General features: G+C 36.5%; 1 long non-coding RNA gene across 1 annotated transcript in view; it reads right to left on the bottom strand.

Annotated features, from left to right (window-relative positions):
* LOC134731207 (uncharacterized) overlaps nucleotides 1-23,514 on the bottom strand; it is a 233,845-nt gene that overhangs the window by 124,005 nt on the left and 86,326 nt on the right. The gene's annotated exons all lie outside the window — the stretch shown is intronic.

Below are 23,514 nucleotides of genomic sequence, written 5' to 3'. Positions count from 1 at the left end.
TTGGGAGAATTTCTATAAAACTAGAAAACATGAATTGAAAATGGCAGTTGAAAGAAATCTCTCTATTAATGTTCATGGGATCCATCAGATAGCAGAAATGAACCAGAAGTTCTCTTTCCCAGGATTAAAGATTTGACAAAACAAACATTGGTATAAACTTTCAGAAAGTTAGAACAGTCACCACACTATATATGGGCATGTGTACACGTATTTTATTTAGATCATTTTATCTCTTCCACAATGAGTCATGGAATACAGAGCTTTTAATAATGGAAGCTTTAAGGACTCAGAAGAACCAGGAGACCATCCAGGCTCTCCATGAGTCCACATTGAGCTTATATCCTCTTAAATACCAATTTTGTTTTTTTAGCTTAGGTGCATAGCACTGATTATTAAATGGGTGACCAGAGGTAAATTGAACCTCTGAGATTGGAGTTCATTCAAATTGCATATCTTAGCATTTTAATACTGGCTGATTTAGCATGAAAATGTGGCAAAGTATTTTGCTGGTATTAAATTGTTTATTGTTCTGCATGGGCTATCTGGTTTATAATCCATTCAGTCTCTTCATTAGATTTCTGGGAATTCTTACCCAGGCCAAATGATACAATTCTAATGTTGTAAGAAACTTTTATTCAGGAGTGCTTGTCAGTATTATTTTCATTCTGTTTATGAATCTCCTTGAAGAAAGAATACTTTAGAATTACAACTGCTTGCAAACAGCTTGTAGCAAAATCATCATAATTAAGCAATTAACTTGGACAAGATAAATTTTCATGACTATAGACACAATTGATGAAAAATTCAGTAATTTCTGTGGCCTTCAATGATTTAAAATAATAGCCATAATTATGTGTGATAACATATACCAAAACATATCAGAGTTTTAGAAACCTCATACAATTTTGAAACACATATTACATTATATTTATACAAATATAACTTAAAAATTAAATATTATTTCTTGCTGCAATGCCTCCCATGTAACATAACATATCAAATAAACCTGTTAATTATCAGTCTTTTGGATGCTTCAGGGGCCCTTGGGAAAATCTCAAAGTTAGTTTGAGGTCAATAAACAATTTTAGAATTTAAAATTTGATTTTGGAAAGTCTGTTAAATATATCAAAGGTTAATACTTAATCCAAATCAAATCACAGGTCAATGTAAAGTAATATAATTTATTTAGCCAAATGATAACTAAAAAAGTTTTTTAAAAGCAAAGATTTTTACTCTTTTACAGAGTGGAGACTCAGTTTTCCAAACAATTAAAAGACCCAATAACAACAGCATGAGATGGAATTAGTCTCTCCTTCTCTCTCCTCTGTTTTTCTTTTGTTTTTTGTTTGTTTTTGTTCTTGTTTTACAGTTTACTCAACAGGTGAACAAAAATCTTCTACTGTTTTGTATTAATACTACATGAAAATCTTGTTCAAAAAAGAAAACCAAATTTGTATTACCTAATTTTAATAAAATTTTATAAACAAATTCATCCAATGTCAGTTAGCTTTTGACCATATTGAGATTTCCATAAACATTTTATAATTCTTATCTGTTCTTTTTATTTTCCCAACTTTATATATTAATCTAGTTTTACCTATATTTCTTTTTATTCCATCAATTTGAAATTTGTAGATGTAATTTTATAAATGTTTTCTCATTTTTTATGTTTATTAGATCTAAATATATTTAGCTTTTCTATACCATAAAAAATTAGATTACAACATATATAAACTTAAACTTACATTTAAAAATTAATGGTTCAGTAATTTAATTTACTTAGAGATGCCTCATACACTTTACGGTAATAGGTTACTTAACATAACATGATTTTAGGATTTTAAATTACTAAAAATAGTTTTGAAACTATTACACAAGTACTCTTCCTTATATCTTCCCCAGTTGTCCTGGTTCTCAATTACCCATGAGGAACCCAAGGAAGGATATGAAGAACATGGCCTGTCTGGGCCCTAAATTTACACACCAAATGTAAAGCTCAGGACAGAAGACAGAGTTGTGCAGGCGATGCCCAGAGGAATTGATGCCTCTCAGTATGGTCAGGAGGCAGCTAGGTCAGAAAGGATGGGGCCATATTGAGCTTGCATTTGCTTTGCAAATGGTGGCCCAAGCACTATGAATTCCATATATTCCTGACATCATCATGGCCACCTGTCCAGACCTCAGAATCCAGAAGCTCCAAACCAAAGACACAAGCTCACAGTAAGGTGTGTGCAAAGCTTTGGGGGAACCCAGCAGCCAGCTCTTATAGCTTTGGCTTAAGGACAAACCAAGCAAGTATCAAAAAAATTATGAAAGTAGGAATGTTATTACCTTAAAACATCTAGCAGAGACAGTATAAATTTGTCTGATGAGTAGACCTAGGCAAAAAGTCTGAATTATATTTAATACTAATAATTCTGAAGACATTCCTATTTTATTTTACCACCAATTTTAAAGCTAGCTTTAATTGCAAAATATTAGAGATATCACATACACATAACACATAGACAAAGACAGAGATACACAAACAGAAGTAGATCTTACAGCTTTCATAAAGATTTTTCATTTGCCACTTTCCAAATAGTTTTTTTCCTTTTCTCCTTCATACTATCAATTTGTCAATTACCTGTTTCATTGCCCTAAGCAATTGTTAGCTAAGCAATCCTAAATTTTTATATCTAAACTGTTGACTGCTAGATGAAATAAGATAAAATTTTTTATCTCAAAAGCATAAATCTGAGATTTCAGGTATAAATGTTGTATCATCATTTGCCCAAACCAAGGAGGGAGGGTTTAGGTGAAGGCCAGTTGAGACAGGATGATCAGAAAAAGCACCTTAAACAAAAGTAAGATTTGTTTGTAAATTTAAACCAATTGTAAGGGTTCCCAGTGACTCAGTCCTTCCTCACTCCAGGTTGCAGAGGCAAACATCTTTACAAATGGACATTTTCTTTATAGATATAAATTTCTTTTAAAAAGGATTTCAAAATAGCCAGCTAAATACCAGAAAGGTATATTTTGGATACAGATATTTTTAACTTAGCCACTGTTTGTTAGCTAAAACTATTGAATTCAGAAAAGACTCCATTAACTAGTAGGGCAAAGAAAGCATTCCCTATGCAGGGACTCAGCATGAATAGCTCTGAAAAAGAAGCAAGCCTGTATTATCTGAGGGCCTCCCTTTCATAAATACATTATCCACCTTTCTTTGGCCTTTATCGTACAATAGTAACTAAGCCAAACGGTGAGCAGATTCAAGTTTTGTTATTAATTAGTCATTTAAGCTTTTAATTTCCTCTTGTAAAGAGTTTTTAAAAGAGGCAATACAAATATTAAAATCTCTTAAGAAGCTTTCACATATCAATATACATCCCTGGTTTAACCTAATTCAGGAGCTCTCTTTTTTACATGCACTTCTAAAAGTATACTATTGTGGATCTGGAATGTTCCACTGTAATTTTAAATTTTCCTTAGTAAAATCTGGCTATTGTTGTAAGCATTTTCTTCTTCCGGGGTATAATACTTATACATGTAAAGGTAGGCATAGCCAGAAGTTTGACTACTTGGTTATTTATAATTAAGGATCCAATTTTTACATTAAATCTTGGCTTTGGTTCTGAGATCTCTTTGATCAACTTAGCCAATAATTATCCCCTATCTAATTGAGCAAGAAAAAGAAACAAAGGAGAGAGAATATAAAAATCTCCGAAATTTTTAAAGGCCTATATCTGTATCCATATCTATCTAATCTATCTATATCCTTGTTCTGTTAGCCTGGAGAACCTTGACTAATACAGTAGACTAGCCCCAGAACATTATATAGCCCAGAAGTGATTGGCTACCCATGTTTTCCTGTTTGTTCATGCAGTGAGGTATGGGGGATGTATTATTCAGGGTTCTCTAGAGACAGAACTAATAGGATATACATATATATACATCCTATATATATATATACACATACATATATACATTCTATATATATGCACATATATACATCCTATATATATACACACATATATATATCATATATACACACATATATATATCCTATATATACACACACATATATATCCTATATATATACACACACATATATGCTAATATACACACATATATATCCTATATATACACACACATATATATGCTATATATACACACACATATATGCTATATATACACACACATATATGCTATATATACACACACATATATATCCTATATATACACACACATATATATCCTATATATACACACATATATATATCCTATATACACACATATATATCCTATATACACACATATATATCCTATATATATACACATATATCCCATATATACACACATGTATATCCCATATATACACACATATATCCTATATATACATACATATATCCTATATACACATATATATCCTATATATACACATATATATCCCATATATACACACATATATATCCCATATATACACACATATATCCTATATATACATACATATATCCTATATACACATATATATCCTATATATACATATATACACACACATATATACACACACACATATATACACACACATATATACACACACGTGTGTGTGTGTGTATATATATATATGGGAGTTTAATGAGGAGTATTAACTTACACGATCACAAGGTCCCACAATAGGCCATCTGCAAGCTGAGGAGGAAGAAAGCCAGTCTGAGTCCCAAAGCTGAAGAAGTTGGAGTCCGATGTTTGAGGGCAGAAAGCATCCAACATGGGAGAAAGATGTGGGCTGGCAGGCTAGGCCAGTCTAGTCTTTTCGTGTTCTTCTGCCTGCTTATTATTCTGGCCATGCTGGCAGCTGATTAGATGGTGCCCACCCAGATTAAGGGTGGGTCTGCCTTTCCCAGTCCACTGACTCAAATGTTAATCTCCTTTGGCAACACCCTCACAGACACACCCAGGATCAATACTTTGCATCCTTCAAACCAATCAAGTTGACACTCAGTATTAACCATCACAGAAGAGCATAGAATCAACCACAGGAACTGAAATAACTTTGGCTATCAAACATTCTATTTGATTAATACTTGTGACACTAAAGAAGACAAGAGGCACAGAGTAGATATTATTTTACATCACTACCATAGAATGTTGTGTCTGAAAATGAGTCAAGCTCAATATTGAAGTGGACATACACAAATGTACCCACAGGCCCCATAAGAAAGGGAACTGGGACATGCTGTGCATATGATGTGTTCAGAGAATCTTTGTTAGCATGGTCTTTGCATAAAAACATTTTTAATGACAAAATCTTTGAGGGTATACTAAATTGTCCATTTGTCAATTTATTCTCCTGTGGGGAGAAAATGATATATAATAAATGTTCATTATAACTATTCTGTTCTCCCAAAAGCATTTTTCAGGTGTCTGAATGCTATTTTGAGGACCAGACACTGGAGCCAATTTTCATACAGAGTGCTCACTATTTCTTAATACCTCTACTGCCTGATTAGAAGAAGAAATAAAAATTTTAGCCTTATTTAAAATAAGCCTGTAATGGTGATGATTAGGGAAATGCTGGCTAGCAATGGCTGGCAGAAGCACGTGGACATTATCTGGACATTTTCAGCCACGGGGCAGCATTTAGTGGCTAATGACCTGAAGCAGTTTGTTTCAGTGCCTCTGGTGCAGGCAAAGATGAGGGAACCTGGGAAGGTGTAACTATTTGTACCCTGGGAAGAGGGAATGTAGGGACAACAAAAACATCTGTATTATTGTGGAAAACAGCCATATGCTTTTTACACTTGTCAGTCAGTCATAAGTAGAAGGCTGACTTACTTGAGTGTTTTGGACTCTCCTTGGAGAGCCAGGTCAGCACGTCAAAGGTTTTGAAAGCCACACTAGATACCATCACAAATCCCCAAGGAGCTGTTTAATTATGTACACAGCTTGTTTTACACCGTGTCCCTCCATCTCGCCTTCAGCACTATTAACATCTGAGGCTGAATAATTCATTGTTGGGGGAGGCTTTGTGCATTGCAGGCTATTTAGCAGAATCCACGGCCTCTACCTGCTAGGTGCCAGTAGCTGCCTGACCCCTAGATGTGACAACAGTGAAATGTCTGCAAACATTTCCAAATATCCACTGGGGGACAAAATTTCCCCCAGTTGGAAGCCACTGTTCTACAAAGTAAAAGCTTCGTCCCTTAGAGGACAGTAACTTTTATGATTTTTCTGAATTTGTTTTTTAATGGGATTTTAAAACATGTCAATCACCTAAGACTTCTACCCATTTTGCCTTAACTTTTTGTAATACAAAAATTACTTTTAAAAATTCTGTTTTAAACATTTTATTTGCTTAAAAGTTTGCTTGCCAATGGATTAAAGCAAGGCTCAACACATTTTTTCTCTAAAGGGCAAGAACTAAATATATTGATCTTTGCAGATCCAGTCTCCATTGCAGCTACTCAACTCTGATGTTATAATATGAAAGCAGCTGTAAGCTGGATAGTATGTAAAAGAATGAACATGGCTGTATTTCAGATTTTCTTTACAAAGCAGGCAGCTTTTCCCATTCCCTGCTTGGTTTGAGAATTAAAGTAAAACTTTAGAATCACCATATCTGGTGGGTAGTTTCTGTTAGCACATTCACAATAGAGAACAAAGAATAGACAGATTTAGGAACACAGAACAGAGGACTTTAGACAGGAGAAATGCTTCCTAATTGTAAAGTACAGTATAGGAAGAAAAGGATTATTCATTAAATCACTACTCATGACATGCACTATGTGGATATTTTCATACAGAACCTCAACTGTGTATTATCCTCAAATTACATATAAAGATATTGGCTCAGAGATTTTAAGCTACCTGAATAAGATCATACAACTAATAAGTGACAGAACCCAGACTCAAACCCGGGTGTTCTGACCTAATTCTAGTGTTCTTTTTTCCATGCCTCATTCTGCTCTATAGGAAAAGGACAATTGGTGTATGAGATGATCTTTCTTATAAAAACGCTGCTGAAAATAGTCTCCTTGGCCTGGATTTGTGTGATTTAGTAGTAATGCCATAAGGAGAGAGTGTCATAGTGGACTTTAACTGTTTTTATTGAAACTTTTCAAAGTCAGTTTCCTAAAGTTTCGTTAGAGCACTGAGAGGGTTTACTGGACAATGGGAGTTAAGATACGTGTGCGAGACTTCCAGAACAAGGCGGCTGCCTGGGTCTCAATCACTGAGTCAATGAATTTTTATTAAGAACAACATCCAGTGCCTTGTTCTAGGTGTTGGGACATTGTGGCGAACAAAGCTTATGAGACCCTTGCCCTCACAGTTTTACTTTCTAGTACAAAAGACATCCAAACAAGTCAACCAAAACGACCATTTAAAATAGTAATCAGTCTTCAGAAAATATAATGTAGAGAGAGCATGTACCTGGCTGAGGGGAGGTGTTAGTAGTAGGTGACATTAAATACTAATACTTTTGTCAGACAAGGCATGGCTGAATATGGGATATTTCAAATGATACTAAAATGACCCAAAGAAATTAGCTATGCAAATATCCTCTCAAGCAATTCCCAGGTAGGAGGAGCAACCAGTACAAGGCTTTGTGGCAGGAACAAATGATGATCTTAAAATGAAGCCTTGCTAATTGACAAGCTCCATCCATTGTTTCAGTCAGTTTTAGTATCTAATCCTTAAGTATATATGGGCAACCTAACATCAGCTATTATTTGAGGAAAGGTTGCAACATGAAAAAAAATACACACACATATAGAAGAAAATAATTCCAAATGGAATAAGAGCTAATTCAGGGTGTGAGAGGGAGCATCACTTTATATGAGAGTAACTCAAATTAGTATCTCTAGACAGATTAAGAAGATTATTGCATCCATAAACCAAGAACACGATGCTAAGTAAAGGATAATCAGAGAAAGAGATCCTGAAAATTACTGTACAAGAGTGTAAACGTCAGGAAGTATTCACTGGGGAGCCATCTTTGGATGGCTACCAGTTTGCCGCATGGCCCCCAATGAGTTATGTCATTCCCACATGTAAAATGCACCCACCATGTCCCATTCTCAGATCTCATTCTGATATAGCATCAGGCTAAGGGTTGGATTTTAGGACCTTGTCTTTTAAATTAGGTCCAGGTGTGGATAAGGCTCTCTGAGTATGACTTCTCTCAGGCTGAAGACATGTGAACTAAAGAGATGTTCTCTCCCCACTTTTCATCCACCACCAACATACAGTGATGAGACTGCAATGAAAGGACCACAGTAGACACTTCCATTTAAAAAGAGAATGGAAAACCAGCAAGCACACAGTAGTCACTCCTTCATAACAAATCTGAACTCCAGATTTTCACCAGGCACCTGTTGCCAGCTCCTGATAAATGCCCATTTCTGTTCCCTGGAAGTGGTTTTCCCCTCTTAGTTCTACCCTCAGAGCTTTTGGCTCCAGCTTCTGAGTCATTCTTCCTTTTTTAATAAAAAATTCATGTTTGTTTTCTTGGTTTGCTCCCTCCCGTCAGAATTTAGGGGCCCAAAGACCTTTTGGTTTGCTTTTTTTTTCTTCTATTTCAAATGGCTTCTCTTCTTTCCTTTTCAGTTCAAAATTATGTAAGTTCTTTTTAAAACTTTGTGGGTTTTCTTGTAATTCAAATTATAATTTATAGCATGAGACAAAAGCCATACCCACGTATCTCTGTAAGACAGGTCTCTTTCTATGTTGGATTAAGTAACTGCTATGGCAGGATATTACGAAACAGTACCTTTAGGATTTTAAAAGCCCTACATCTAGCTGAGGGGGCCTTTGGGGCACCATCTTCATTTTTTCTGAGATCTTAAAAAAAGGATCTTGAGATATTTACCCTGAGATCACATTTTAAATGAAAAACACTGGGTTTGATATTCCCCCTAAGGCTCTTTCTTCCTTTTAGAGTATTTTGCCAGGGACGCAGAAAGTCTTGACATGGAAATGTTTATCTTGTTGAAAATTGAATAGTTCCTAATCTTTTTCTGTATCCGTATCTGATTAAGTACAGCTAAAGGAAAATTGTTGGCACTTTTAACATTATGCCTAGCAATCTTCTTAACCAAATATGCACAATTTATTAGATATATTTTCTATTTTCTATGTTACCACAGATGACAGTGCTGCCAAACTATTCGTCCTTGCATTCCAAGGGTCACCATTATTGTAGCCTCCTTGTCCTTGCAGCCTCCTTTAACAGTAAGGCTTAGGCCTTCTGGCCTCCAAATGTTGCCCATTACCAAAGCCAATGCTACATGTTTAGGTTTTTGTTACAGCAGTTTATATTGTAAACAGAACTCTCCTCTAATAAATATGTTCTAATTTATGTTTTGATTATTTATTGCTTTCCAACAAACCATCTGAAAACTTAGTGGCTTAAAACAACATGGTTCTCCCATGGTTCTGAAAGTTGGCTGGACTTAGCTGGGTGGTTCTTGCCTTGGCTCTCTCATGTGCTAACAGTCAGATGGCAGCTGATGTCACGTGGGACATCTGGGTATTTCCCCCACAAAGTAGTCCCAGGGTCTCTCTTTTCCATGTGGCCTTATCATGGGGCCTGTCCAAGTGGTCTTTTCAGCAGGATAGCTGATTTTGCATTACATGCAGGTCAGAATTTCCAAATGCACAAAAGTGGAAATTAATAAGCCTTCTTAAGGCTTAGGCTTAGAACTGGCACATGTCACTTCTACCATAATCTGTGGGTTTAAGTTAGTCCCAACTGAGGCTGAATTCAATGCTGTAGGGAATTATATAAAAATGTGAATTCCTAGAGGCCTAGTTCATTGAGGGGCCATCTCTGGAGACTAGTTGTCATAAGTATGTATTTAGTGTTGAGCTTTTTTTGCTGAAAGACATTGTGAGATCAATTTTCACAGTTCCTCACAGCAGGAGTTGAGGGTCTTTTTTTCTGCCATGCCATATTCCATTGTATGAATGTGTCACAATTTAATTATCCATTTTACTCTTGAGGTCATTTGGGCTGATTCTAATTTTCATCTGTTATGAACGATGCTGTCATGAACCTTCTTGTGCCTGTCTTTTTAGTGCCCAGGTTAATACGTATATTTGTTATAACTAAGCATGGAATTGCAGAGTCTATGACACATCTAAGTTCAATTTTAGAAGATAATGTCAAATAGTTTTCCAAAATAGTCTTAATTTTTAAAAATGCCACCAGCCTATGTTAAATTTTGCCTCCCTACAACTGACCCTGCGTACAGCACCCAATATATTTTTAAAATATAAACTCAGTTATGTCTCTACTCTGCTTAAGACCTCTGGGTGATTCATGCAACACTAAAAATGAAGCCCACACTTCTCACTGTGGCCTACAAAGCCCTCCACAGTTTTGCCCCTCCTGCCCCAGCAGCACATCTTCATACCACTTTCCTATTGAGTTACTGGGCTGCAGTTACATTGATCTTTCAGTTCAAGAAGCTGCCAAGCTCATAGCCACCCAAGTTCCTTTCTCTAATTGTTTCTAACTTTGGAATGCTGTTCCACTTGACTTTTTATAAATGGCTCTGTTTAAATTAAAACAAGAATTACTTACCGAGCAGCTATTAGATATTAGACATTGTAGGTTATCAAGATACATTAATGAACAAAACAGACAAAAATTGCTGTCCTCTTGGGGCCTACAGTCACGTAGGCGAAGACAGACTAAATAAATTATATAATGTCTTAGAAGACAAAAGGAATAAGTGTCAAAAAATTGGAGCAGGAATAGAAATACCGAGGGAAAGGGATGTTATAATTTTAAATACCAAGTACAGGATAGACTTCTTGGAGAATGTAACATTTGAACGAAGGCTTGTAAAAAGTGCAGGATTTAGTGTGTGGATGCCTGAAGAAAGAACATGTCAGTAGGTGCCAGAGACTGTGCAAAGGCCCCAAGGTGAGAGCCTGTCTGTTCAATGGAGACCGAGAAGGCCAGCGTTGCTAAAGCAGAGTGATCAGAGATGATTTCAAAGTTGATGGACTTGAAAAAATTTAGAAACATTATCAGGCTGTGATATGGAGGCAAGACTGGAAGCAGAGACACAAGTTAGGAGGCCACCGCAGAATTCAGGGGAGAGATGATGTGGCTCATGCTAGGGTCGTAGCAGTGGAGCTGCTGCAAAGTGCCAGAAATTTTGTAATGTAGAGCCAAGATGTACATGAGGTGTCATAGAAACAGGGGATTCTGAGCAACTAGAAAGATGCAGTTGTTGCCAATTGAGATAAAGCCTATTGCAAGTGGAGTAATTTTAGGGCACGGGTCCGGGAGGTGTATCAAGAGATCAATTAGTTACATTTTCAACTGAAATCTGTTAGAAATCCAAGTGGATAAATCGGATGGGCAATGGGATATATGCACCTGAAATTCAGGAGACATATAAGTGAGTTATCAGTTGGGGGTCATTGCTGCATAAATGTTTAACGACATGAGACTAGATGAAATTCCCATGGCAATGAGTATGGATAGAATAGAAAGGAGTTTGTACTCCAGCTGATGTTTACTCTCTGACTTTGATCATGTTATTTAACCTCTCTGTCCTCTGGTTTCCTTATCTGTGTAATGAAGTACTAGAGTGTAGTAAAGATTACATGATGTTAACACCGTATATGTAACCCACTTGGGGCATGACTAGCACAGAATAGGCACTATATAAATATGGGTTATTATCCAGTAGAATGTAACCCCCACGGTACCATTTCTTTCTCATATTTATCACTTTATACCCTGCACCCAGGACCATGCATGATCCACAGTTGGCACTTAAAATATTTGTTAAGTAAATTTTTGGACCTAGATAATAATGAAGAAATCCAGAACACTGGTGCTATAATGCGATAAAGAAAATAATTCCTCAAATGTATTATTACGATTTTAAAAGTACAATCACTGAGAACTTGTTTCTATTTGAGTTACAAATGAGGGAAAAAGGAGGAAGAATCACATCTAAGGTAGCAGTTCCAAATTGGTGTGCCATACGCTGAACAGGAAAATGAATGATTTCAGACGAGGGTCTGGGATTTCTGAGTATTTAGTAAGGATTCTTATTTAATTCTCATTTGGAATCTCAATTTAAAGAAGTTCTCTACTCCTATACTGAGTGGTGGGATACTACATTAATAGGAGGTAGAGTATTTTAATTTTTGTTGCCACATGTATAACATCAACTGTTCCCCAGTATATCTGTTATTTCGTTTATTATTTGTGAATGTGAGATATCTTCTAGCTCAAATTGATAGCATTCCCTACAATAAAGTCATATTCAGGAACTTTCTCTTTAAGTCCCAGAATTCTTAACAGAACTCTTAGATACAAGTTGATTTTAGAAATGCTTGGAATCTAGAGGTTGGTAGGGTTGGTGGATGGGGCCTAGCCTACTGAGAAGTCATTGGTCTTGGCTTTAGGTGTTAAGAAGTGGAGTTCAAGGCTTTTGCAAGAATAGTAGATGTGAAATTGTTGACATTTAAATCTGAAATAAGATGAAATGGCACTTCTGTCTCTTCTGCCTCCATGTGAGAAGCCAACAGTGCTTCAATATAGGATCACAACAGCTATGTTTTTGTCTCCCCTTGCATCTGCTTTAGGAAACACCTGTTTTTTTGGCAAGTTGTTTTGATATCAGGTAGTCAATTAAGCTGCATCATATTGAGCATCAAATCTTAATTTTTTTTAATAGCAAAAGGTGAAGATCCAGAGGACTTTCAACTACACCAGGCATCATTTGAAACATCATGCAGTTTGTACCTCTAGTTACCATAGGTGAATAAATCCAGCAGCTGGCATTAAACCAGCTAATAAACTGCAGAATACATCTAGTATTTTTCCCAATGGTGTGCTGCTCTTCGGGGAAAAGATTTAAAGGTTTACCAAATAAAGTTTTGTTCCTGCACTAATATTCTGACTTCAGCTGTGAGAATGTCATCTGTGGGTTGCCTGGTAGGGAAAATACAAGATGAAGGAGCAAGAAACATGGATCTAGACCTAGAGCTGCCATTGAGATTTTGATACAGTCTCTCTTCCTCTCTAGGACATCAAGTTTCTTAATCTGTCAAATGAGGGGGGAATAGCTCTCTCATAAGGAATTCTAGACCTTTAAATCCAGCTCCCCATTAGACATCTATACTCCTCATCAGACATCTATGCCCAAATTGATCTCAAATATAACAAGTATCATACCAAACTCATTATATTTACTTCTTCTTTATTTGTATTGTTATAATTGAACCCACCTATTCTTATGAGCTAGTAATCTAGAATCTTACTCAACTCTTCTATTTCCTTCTGTTCCATCATCTGTACTGTGATCAGATTCTCAGTATTTTGCCTCAGAAATTTGTTTCCATTCTATCTGCACTGACACTGTGTTGGTCAAGAACAAGAATATAAGTTTAGTTTTTTTTTTCTTGTCTACATGGTAAGTGTTAAGTGATCATGAATCCTTTCCTGCTCAATCTGTCTACAATCTCAAAATTTACCTTAATAAACTTTAGGCAGCCAATACTAAGATTAATTAAACATGCTGACTCTCAAATTATTAAGCATCACAAAATATATATCTGTCAAAAGACCTATGTCTAGTATAATATATATAAAGAACTCTTACAACTAAGAGTAAAAGACAAACAACCCGATAAGAATGGGCCAAAGTTTTGAGCAGAAACTTCACAAAAAGAGATATACAAATAACCAAGAAGTACATGAAGAAATGCTCAATCTCATTTCTCATTAGGAAAATGCAAATTAAAATCACAAATAGATACCTCTACATAACCTTCAGAATGGCTAAAACCTAAAAGACTGACAAATACAAATGCTGATAAGGATATGGAGTAACTGGGATCCTCCTACATTGTTAGGTGGGCGTGTAAATGGAGTACAATAACTCTGAAACATTATTTGATAATTTCTTATAAAACATAATGTATAACTGACAGAGCAGGAGCATCACCATCTTGGACAAGCACCACCATTTTAAAGTTCCGCTTGATCAAAAACCACCTAAATCCAACCCAAAGGGCATCAGCCTAATGGCTAATGTCAGCATGACCATAAATCACAAATGCCATCTCCGACTAGAAACATTCCAACCCTAAGATAAACCCCTCCCCAACCAGAGACATGCCAGCCCTGAGATAACCTCCCCTCCGACCAGAGACATTGCAACCCCACAATAAACTTCTCCCTGACACAGAAACATTCCAAGCCTGTGATAAGCCCACTCGCCCTGAACACTTAAATACTCTTAGTCTGTAAGAGAGAATGCTCCTGAAGACCCTCTCAGGTTTATCCTCCAAAACAAATGTGTCTTTGACTGTTCAGCTACTTTTCATGTTTCTTTCCTCTTTAACTCTTACAACATCCACCCGTAAAAAATGAAAGATTTGTATAAGAATGCTCATGGAAATTTAATTAGTACTAACCAAACACTAGAAACAGCTCAGGTGTCCAACAACACAACAATGTTTGAACAAACTGTGGTATAATTACTCATACAAAGGATTATTATTGTGCAATAAGAAGGAACGTGCTAATGATACGCACAACACAGATGAATCTCAAAAACATTATACTGAGTGGAACACACTTTGCACAAAGAGTATATATTGCATAATATCATTTATATAAATTCCTAGAGTAGCCCAAACTAATAGTCAAAAAAATATCAAGGCAGTGTTTGTCTCCGGGGCAGAACATAGGGAATGACTGGGCAGTGGAATGAGAGAATTTTCTGGAGTGACGAAAGGTTTTCTATCTTCATACAAGTCAAATAGGTATAGGCATTTGTCAAAATGTAGCTAATGTACATTTAAGATTTGTGCATTTTATTGTACATAAATGATACTACAAAAGATAAAATCGCATACAAATATTAAGCTCTGGTGAATAATATGAATGCTGATGTATGCAGTGAAAAGTCAAGTGATGCTTTCAATTTACTTTGTGATAGATAAAAAATAAAATTAATAGGTGGTTGGCTACAGTAATAGATGAATGGATGGATACATGATAAAGCAAGTTTAGGAAAATGTTAATAGTAATGTCTAGATGATGTTTATATGTGTGTTCACTTTAAAATTCTTTTAATTTTGCTGCCTGTTTCTAAAATTTTAGAAAAATTATTAGACACCTGTAGTTAAGGCCCTTTTTGTTAGCCATTTTGATTTTATTCCAGGCTCTTATCTGATATCCTTATCACAGATATCTATCTTCTATCTTCTCTGATCCATGTTCATATTGGTGCTAGAGTCTTCTAACTAAAAAGAAAATATGATCACGTCATTCATTTTAGCCTTCAAAATCTAACTCCTTTGTAACTCCTAGGTTTGTCAAGTAGTCCTTACTCTACCCAGACACACACAATGTAGATCAGCCATGTTGAACTTCAACAATTTCAAAGCATTATCAAGATTCTAAGGACAACCTAAGAAAGTCCCCTACTCACCCATCCAGGTGGCACATCACCTTGGATGTAAAGCCTGTATAATTTTACCAATAACTGCCTTACTGTGTTTCCATATCACATATGCAACATCATTATTAAAACATTGATTACATTGTATTGTAATATATTTCTGTTTCTAGCTCACTTATGAGCCCAGTAGTCTCAAGCTACCATGCATTTGAATCACCTGAAGGACTTACTGAAACAAAAATGGCTGGGCTTCATCCCCAGAGTTTCTGACTCTGTAGGTCTGGAATGAGGCCCAGAATTTGCATTTTTCTTAACTTTTCAGGTGATGCTGATTAGTTCATTAAAAACCACTGCATTGAACTATACCTTCTTTTAAGATAGGTACTATGCCTGATTCACTTTTTTATCCTAGAATATAGGCCAATGTCTGAGAGTCAACATTTAATAAATTCATGTTGAGTTCCTGAATAGCTCTTTCTGCTTAAAAGATTTTGTTTAAAAAACATGATACTGCATATAGAATGTGCGGTGAGCTTTAGGATACATGAATTCTTTCTTGACAGCTCTGAGTGTTCAGCATGTAATATAGGCACTCAGGCTGTGCCTAGTTAAGAAAGTCTGCAATCTCTTTTGACAGACTTTTTTTTTTTTTTTTTTTTTGCTATTACCTCAGTTGTCTACAGAAGACATTCATTTTTGAATAGTCATACCCAACTCTTTCCAGATTTTGCAGAGTAGAATAGGAGCAATCTCAAACCCCCTAGAAAATGTGACAAAGACAAATAAAACTTACAGATGGGAATTGCGGATTTAACTTTACAGGTTAAACTTTAGGTGACATTTCTTAGAGATAGCTCTTTCATTGTGAGATTACAGAATGAATGGCGGTGGGGAAACACATGTGAACTGCTTCCATCTTCCCCTATATCAGTAATTACAGCACGTATTTGTTAGGAAGTGACTCAGGCCAAGGCATAAAATTGATAGACTTATAGTATTCTTATGTGATAGGCAGCATAGTGGCTCTCGAAAGATGTTCACATCCTAATCCCTAGCATTTGTAAATATGCTATCTTTCATTACAGAAGGGGGGATTTTGTGATTAAATTTAAGGTCTTGAGATGGGGAGATAATCTTGGATCATATAAGTGGGCACAAAGTAATCATAAGGTTCTTATAAGAGGAAGGCAGGAGGATGAGAGTCAGAGGAGAAAATGTGGCAGCAGCAGAAGAGACTGGAGTGATGCCAGGCCATAAGCTAGGAATGCAGCGGGCCTCTAGGAGCTGGAAAAGCCAAGGGAATGGTTTCTCCCACAGACCTTCAAAATCTGCTGATTTTAGCCCACTGTGACTTATTTTAGGCTTTTTAACCATGAGAACGTCAAAAAATAATTTTTTTAAATACACTGCGTTTGTGGTAACTTGTTACAGTAGCAACAGGAAACTAATATTCCTTGTTGGATAAAGCTTTTCATGGTACCCTTTTCTTCTTCTTAAGAGATTTAGTGACCATCACTGGTTTATACTTTAGCAGGTTTTAGAATCAATCCCAGGCCTGGGGCAAGCTACAAGGAATTCAAGCTTAAAATCTGGGAGTCTTCAGTATTTTTCATTCAAGCTATAAAACACATGTATGTAAAAAGAATCAATATGGTGTCATGGTAAGAGCTTGGAATAAGGTTCAGGTGAGAGAGAGCTCAGTTATACTCCTGGCTCTATCACTAACTTGTGTATTTGGGCAATTATGTTTCTTGACTTGTTTGGAAAATGTGGGGGTTAGATTACAAGTAAATTGTTTTTAATGGTAATTCCAGTACATTTCTTTCTTTATCAAAAATAAAACGGAGACTATTTGCCAATATTTATGTCAGCTGTTCGGAAGAATAATAAATGCCATATTTTATATAGCTCCTAGCTCTACAGCTCAATGAGAAATAAACTATAGAATTTAAAGTCCATGAGAAGTGGTAATAAGAGAAGATATTCATTATGTTACTCATTATTATTTTAATAAAAATAGTTACAGAATCTCAAGGAGAACAGTTAAATTAATTTGGACATTGCCACCAACATAATTAAAACTATCTTAGATGAAAGAAGAAAAAAAAATCAGACATTTCATTAGAATAAATCTCAATATGCACTGTCCTACATAATATAAATTATATACTTCTTCTGATGCTAGTTAAATCATTCCATCTGTGCTACACTATAGCTTAATTTTTCAAGTACAATCATGTGGAATATTAACCTAATTTTAGTTTGCTAGGTAAGGGAAGAATTACTCTTGCAGTTAATACAGCAAGCACAGAAATCTAATTGCAATGTAGATAACAATTCTTCTCCATTTAGTCTCATTCTTCTCCTTCATTGCTTTCACAGATGCGTAGTTGTTCTAAGTGGGATCCACTTCCAGAGGAAGCCAATTCTATCAGGTTACAGCAATGAAACCTGATACAACAGGAGAAACTTGTATTTTTTTTTTTTTGTCAGCCTGGCCCCTTCCCTCTTTTAGTATTTCCATTTCTGTGTTTCTGACCCATACAAATAATAGTCGGAGAAATTTTTCCAGAAGAAGGAAATAAGTAGAAAAGGACAGAGGGATGTGTGAGGGTATAAAAAGGAAAGACAGAGGCATTGGAAAGACATTTAAGGCCGGGCATGGTGGCTCACGCCTGAAAATCCCAGGACTTTGGGAGGCCAAGGCGGGCAGATCACAAGGTCAGGAGTTTGAGACCAGCCTGACCAACATGGTGAAACCCCTTCTCTACTAAAAATACAAAAGTTAGGCAGACATCATGGCACACGCCTGCAATCCCAGCTACTCAGGAGGCTGAGGCAAGAGAGTCGCTTGAACCCGGGAGGCAGAGGTTGCAGTGACCCAAGATAGCGCCAGTGCACTCCAGCCTGGGTGACACAGCAAGACTCAGTCTCAAAAAAACCCAAAAGATATTTACACATATTTGTTGTGGTTGTTATGGGGAAACAGAATGAACATGACAGCACTGGGTCCATCTGCCCCCTGACTTCCAATAACTATAACAATGGCAAATGTGTCTTGATTAGAGACTGTGTCAGGTGCTTTGCCTGCCACGTGCACTGAGAAACTCTGACACACAGATCATTTATTCTGACTCTGTGAGCTAAGTATTAATATTTTCTACCTTTTACAGATTAGAATACCAAGGGCCAGAGGTAATATTAAGTAATTAATATTTCACAGTTACCTACTGCTTAACAATTCCAACCTGTGTCCATCTGACTCTGAAGTCAAAGCTCTTGCCACTACAAAGGTACCTCCAAACTGTTTCTCACAGGTGCACCACTTCACTCATTTCCAGAAGTTTCATGGGTCTTTTAGCTTTTCCCATTCCCTCAATTCTAAACCTCTAGCATTTTCCTCATATTTCTATTGTACTAAAAGTGAAATATTTTAAATATTTGGCATGGATAGGTAATTGCCTATATTTGCCACAAATTGTTTCATATTCTCGCAACCAAAAGTTCAGAAAATTAAATGAACTGCATAGGTTATGACTCTCAGCACTCAAATTTATATTTACATTATCACTTATACTGCATATTCCTGTTAGAATTATCTTTACAAGAACCAGGGCCAGCATGAGGCAGGTAAAGGGTGCAGTTCCATCTCTATCTGGCAGACTAAGTACTCTATTCTATTCTCTTTGACCATCCCTTTTCTTAACTGTGCTTCTGACTCATGGACAAATTGTTAGGGATTGATTGCAGATTAAATTGATGTTCAGAGAAGTCAATGAATGATGCAACTGCTAGACTTTCTCTTAAGATTGTGGAATAGAGGGTTTCCAATTATCACAGAGATGACCTACACAACCTAGGCATCACTGCGTATCAATCTATACAGGCAAAGAAGGGAAGAAGAAGGGAAAGGGTGGGAGCTAACATTGAGTAAGCAACCAAGATGTGCTAATGTTTCTTAGATACTCTATCATTGAATCCCCAAAACAATCTTGAGAGGTAAATATAATTTCTGGATTTATTGAAAATTATTTGTTGACTGTATACTATATATCAGGCACTGTTCTATGTTCTAGCGATAGAGCAATAAACAAGACAGATCAGATCCCACCTCTTCCAGCTCTTATATTCTCGTAAGGTGGAGGCATACAATAGAAAAGCAAAAACAAAACCAAACAAAGGGATGGATGGTGATTTTGAGGAAGTAACATTTTAATCTCAAACTCAAATGACAAGGAGGGACTGGCCAGGAGCCAATCTTGGAACTGGATATTTTAGGCAGAGAGCAAAGGCCCTGAGCCTCTTGCATTCTCGGACAGAAGAAGAGCGCACGCAGTGTAATGAATGAGAGGTTGAGTAGTTGAAGATGAAGTAAGACTCATGGGAAAGTTAGAAGGGCCTTTATAGGCCACTGCTTCTCAAACTTTAATGTACACATGAATTACATAAGGATATTGTTAAAAAAAACAATAACTGCCTCAGAAGGTCTGTAGAAGAGCCTGCAATTCTGCTTCCAGGTGATCCTGCAGAACACAGTTCAAATACTGAGGCTTTGGGTTTTGATATGATGTTTGTATAAAATTCTAGTGTTACTGAAGCCACAGAAGGGTCTTAAGTGGGCAGTGATGTGATTTGCTTTTGCTTTTCAAAAAATTTACTCTGAATGATGGATTTACAAAAGCAAGAGTAAAGCATGAAACCGGTTAAAGATTGCAGAAGAAACTGATGTTTAGAGAAGTTCAATGATTTGCTAAAATCTTTCTGTAGATTCATAATGCATGTCCAGGCCTATCTGACCCAACGTCTGAGCTCCTTTATCCATCATTAGATAGATAAGAAAAAGCTTGCCTTAGAAGATGGACATTCTTGTGATAGAAATAGCCTAAGGCAAGACAAATGGATCACTGGCTTCACCATGAGTCTTTTAAAGGTGATCTGCAAAAAGCTACCATTTACTAGGTGCTAGGAGCATTGTTAATTCTGCAATTGTTAGTGACAAGCATATATTACACGCCAGGCAAGTTCGAGAGGAGGACAGCTTCCTTAACTTGGGAAGCCCACTCTTTTTATCTGTGTCTTGGTAGAGGGGAATCGTATTCCAACTCCCAAATGTGCCTTTGATAGCTGAGTTGTTTACTTCCAAGGGGAAATCAGTTTTATTGCATTATTACACAGCAGGAATGAACCCCAAACAGATCCAGAGAGTGCATTCGCAACTATCTAACAGCTGCATCAGGTAGCAAGAGGCTTTGCTCAAGTACCCTCTGAGCAGCTGAGACATTAAAACAAGGAAACATCAACAGCTGTTGATGTTTATCACATGTGCCGTCACTAGAAATGAGTCCCATGTTTCTAGTGTAAAAGAGCCTCCCAGCTGTTTCACTTCTTGAGCAGCATAGTACATGGCTCATCACAAGGCATGCTCATGGGCTACAAATCTAACCATTTATCCCAGGAATCCATCTTCAGGAAAATGCCACGCCTTTTCACAAGTAAAAGAACCTGGCAACTTTTTCAATTATGCCTATATTGCTACTTCCATTTTCCCTTCTTTTTAACTCTCTCACTGATATTTTTTTCTCACCCCAAATACATCGATGGAGGGTAAAATAACATAACTTTTTTCATTCCAATTTGGGTTCCTCAAAATGGTCTTCCATCTGGGATGATTAATAGTTAACATGTATGTAGCAATCACTGTGTGCCAAGCACGGTGCTATGTGCTCCACAGATCTTACTCGTGAATCATAATCGTGAGGTTAAACTTGTGTAGGTCCCATTGCTGTCCATTCTATAGCTGAGGAAGCCAAGATTCAGTAGAGTTCAATCAGCTACCCAAGTTCTCATAGATGGTTAGTGACAGGGTAAGGATCCAAATCTACTCTACTCCAAAGCTGCTTTTCACTACTAGACCAGTGATTCTCCAAGTGTGGTTCCTGCATACACAGCAACAGTATCAACTAGGAACTTGTTAAAAATGCAAGTTTTCAGGCCCCATCCCAGACCTTCTGAATCAAAAGCTCTCTAAATGGCAATCTGTGTCAGAAAGCCCTCCAGGAAGCCCTTATGCATGCTGAAATTTGACAACCACTAGTGCAAACCAGGGGTCTGCAAACCGCAAGCCGAGAGACAAATCCAGCCCACAACCTCTTACTGCCTGAATTAGTCCGCTTTCACGCTGCTGATAAAGACATACTCGAAACTGGGTAATTTATAAAGAAAAAGAGGTTTAATGGACTCACAGTTCCACGTGGCTGGGGAGGCCTCACAATCACGGTGAAAGGTGAAAGGTTCCTCTTACATGGTAGCAGGCAAGAGAGAAAACATGCGCAGGGGAACTGCCCTTTATAAAACCATCAGATCTCGTGAGACTTACTCACTAACAAAAGAACAGCACAGGAAAAACCTATCCCCATGATTCAATTACCTCCCACCGCATCACTCCCATGACACGTGGGGATTATTACAATTCAAGGTGAGTTTGGGTGGGGATACAGAGCCAAACCATATCACTGCCCCAAACTAAGAATGGTTTTTACAACTTTAAAAAGTGGTCAAAATAAAAACAAGAAAAATATCTAACAGAGAACGTATGTGGACGGCAAAGCTTAAACTATTTATCATCTGGCCCTTCACAAACAAAGTTTTCTAACCCCTACTCAAGACTATATTTCTTAAGGAACTGTGATAACTAGACTTTTTCCTATTGTTTATTCCTTACTGATTGATAACAAGTAATTATTATTTCCCCACACTGCCTGTTTCTTTCAAGATTTCTGCCTCAATATTTTTTCACCCTGATATTTTTAGCAAAGTATCAGTGCTCTGTTTTATACACGATTGCCCCTTTATATGGGCATATCTTTACAGAGCTGAGTTTGCAAAAAGTGCTTTAGGGCACTTTGTCTTCAAACACTAAAATCCCCCGGTGGCTCAGAATGCATTTTTGTGGCTCTCTCCCTTGTACATCCAAGCTCCCAGAGTACTCCTTAGTATACTTATAAAATATATGCCTTTTTCTTTATGTGAATATATACCATTATAAATAAATAATCTTTTCATTATTTTAAGACACATTTCTTTTCGGTTATGTTTATAAATCTCTAAAATAAGAATGCATCTTAAAATCTATGGTGCTTATAGTTGTTTTTGACCAGACAACAATCATGTCATATTTTTCATTCCTACATGAATGAGCTGGGTCATAGGTATTCATATTTCTGGCTTTTGTCATCATAGTCAATACTACCCTCGTTGAGTAGCGTGGAGCTATTTAAAATACATTAAAGATCACATGGCATTTCAGTGTAGAAACAAAAGTTTTTCTTTATGTGGAAAAACATAGAGACAGAAGAGAGGGAAGCAAATATTCATTGTTGTAAGGACAACCTAAATTCCATATTTTCTTGCAAAACACCCAAGTACTTTAGGAGATCAAAGAAAGGAAGATGCTTGTGAATATATAAGGCTCTGTTACATTCTATTTGTGCAGAATGTGTAAAGGGATTGCCTGACTCATGCTAGGCAACTCAATAAAAGTCAGGAGAAACTATCAAAATTCTTAAAATAGATGGATATAATTTCCAAGCAATAAGAGGCTTGTGTGAAAAATTCATACATAACACAACATTTTCTTTAATGCCTTGTGTCATATTTTATTTGGCAGAGTTTCTGTCTTTCTTAATGGTTTGTAAAATTATAATGGGTCTTGCAATCAATATTGTCTTACATTTTATGAGAGTCTTAAAAACTATTGAGTGTTGCTAAATATTATGTAATTATTGCTAATTAAAGTAACATGAATTTATTAATTTCTATATTTGAAATGCAATGTTCAGAGGCCACTTACTATATATGTATACTGATATAATCAAGGTTGTTCACAAGTATAGATGTGGTCCAAAGTTGCTTAATTAACTGCTTTTATCCTAGCTTAATTAGATGTTTTTTCTGAAATCCTAAATTGATGAAACAAAACTCAACTTTTTTTTCCTGAGATTAGAAAAAAAAAAAAAAAAAGGTGAAGATGCTCTTAGCCAGGCTTGTGTCAAACTTGCAGATTGCTTCTTGTTTTTGTTTTGTTTCA

Source organism: Pan paniscus, chromosome 9 (assembly GCF_029289425.2).
Source record: "Pan paniscus chromosome 9, NHGRI_mPanPan1-v2.0_pri, whole genome shotgun sequence".
NCBI classification, from domain to species: domain Eukaryota; kingdom Metazoa; phylum Chordata; class Mammalia; order Primates; family Hominidae; genus Pan; species Pan paniscus.
This window is presented reverse-complemented; position numbering and strand designations above follow the sequence as displayed.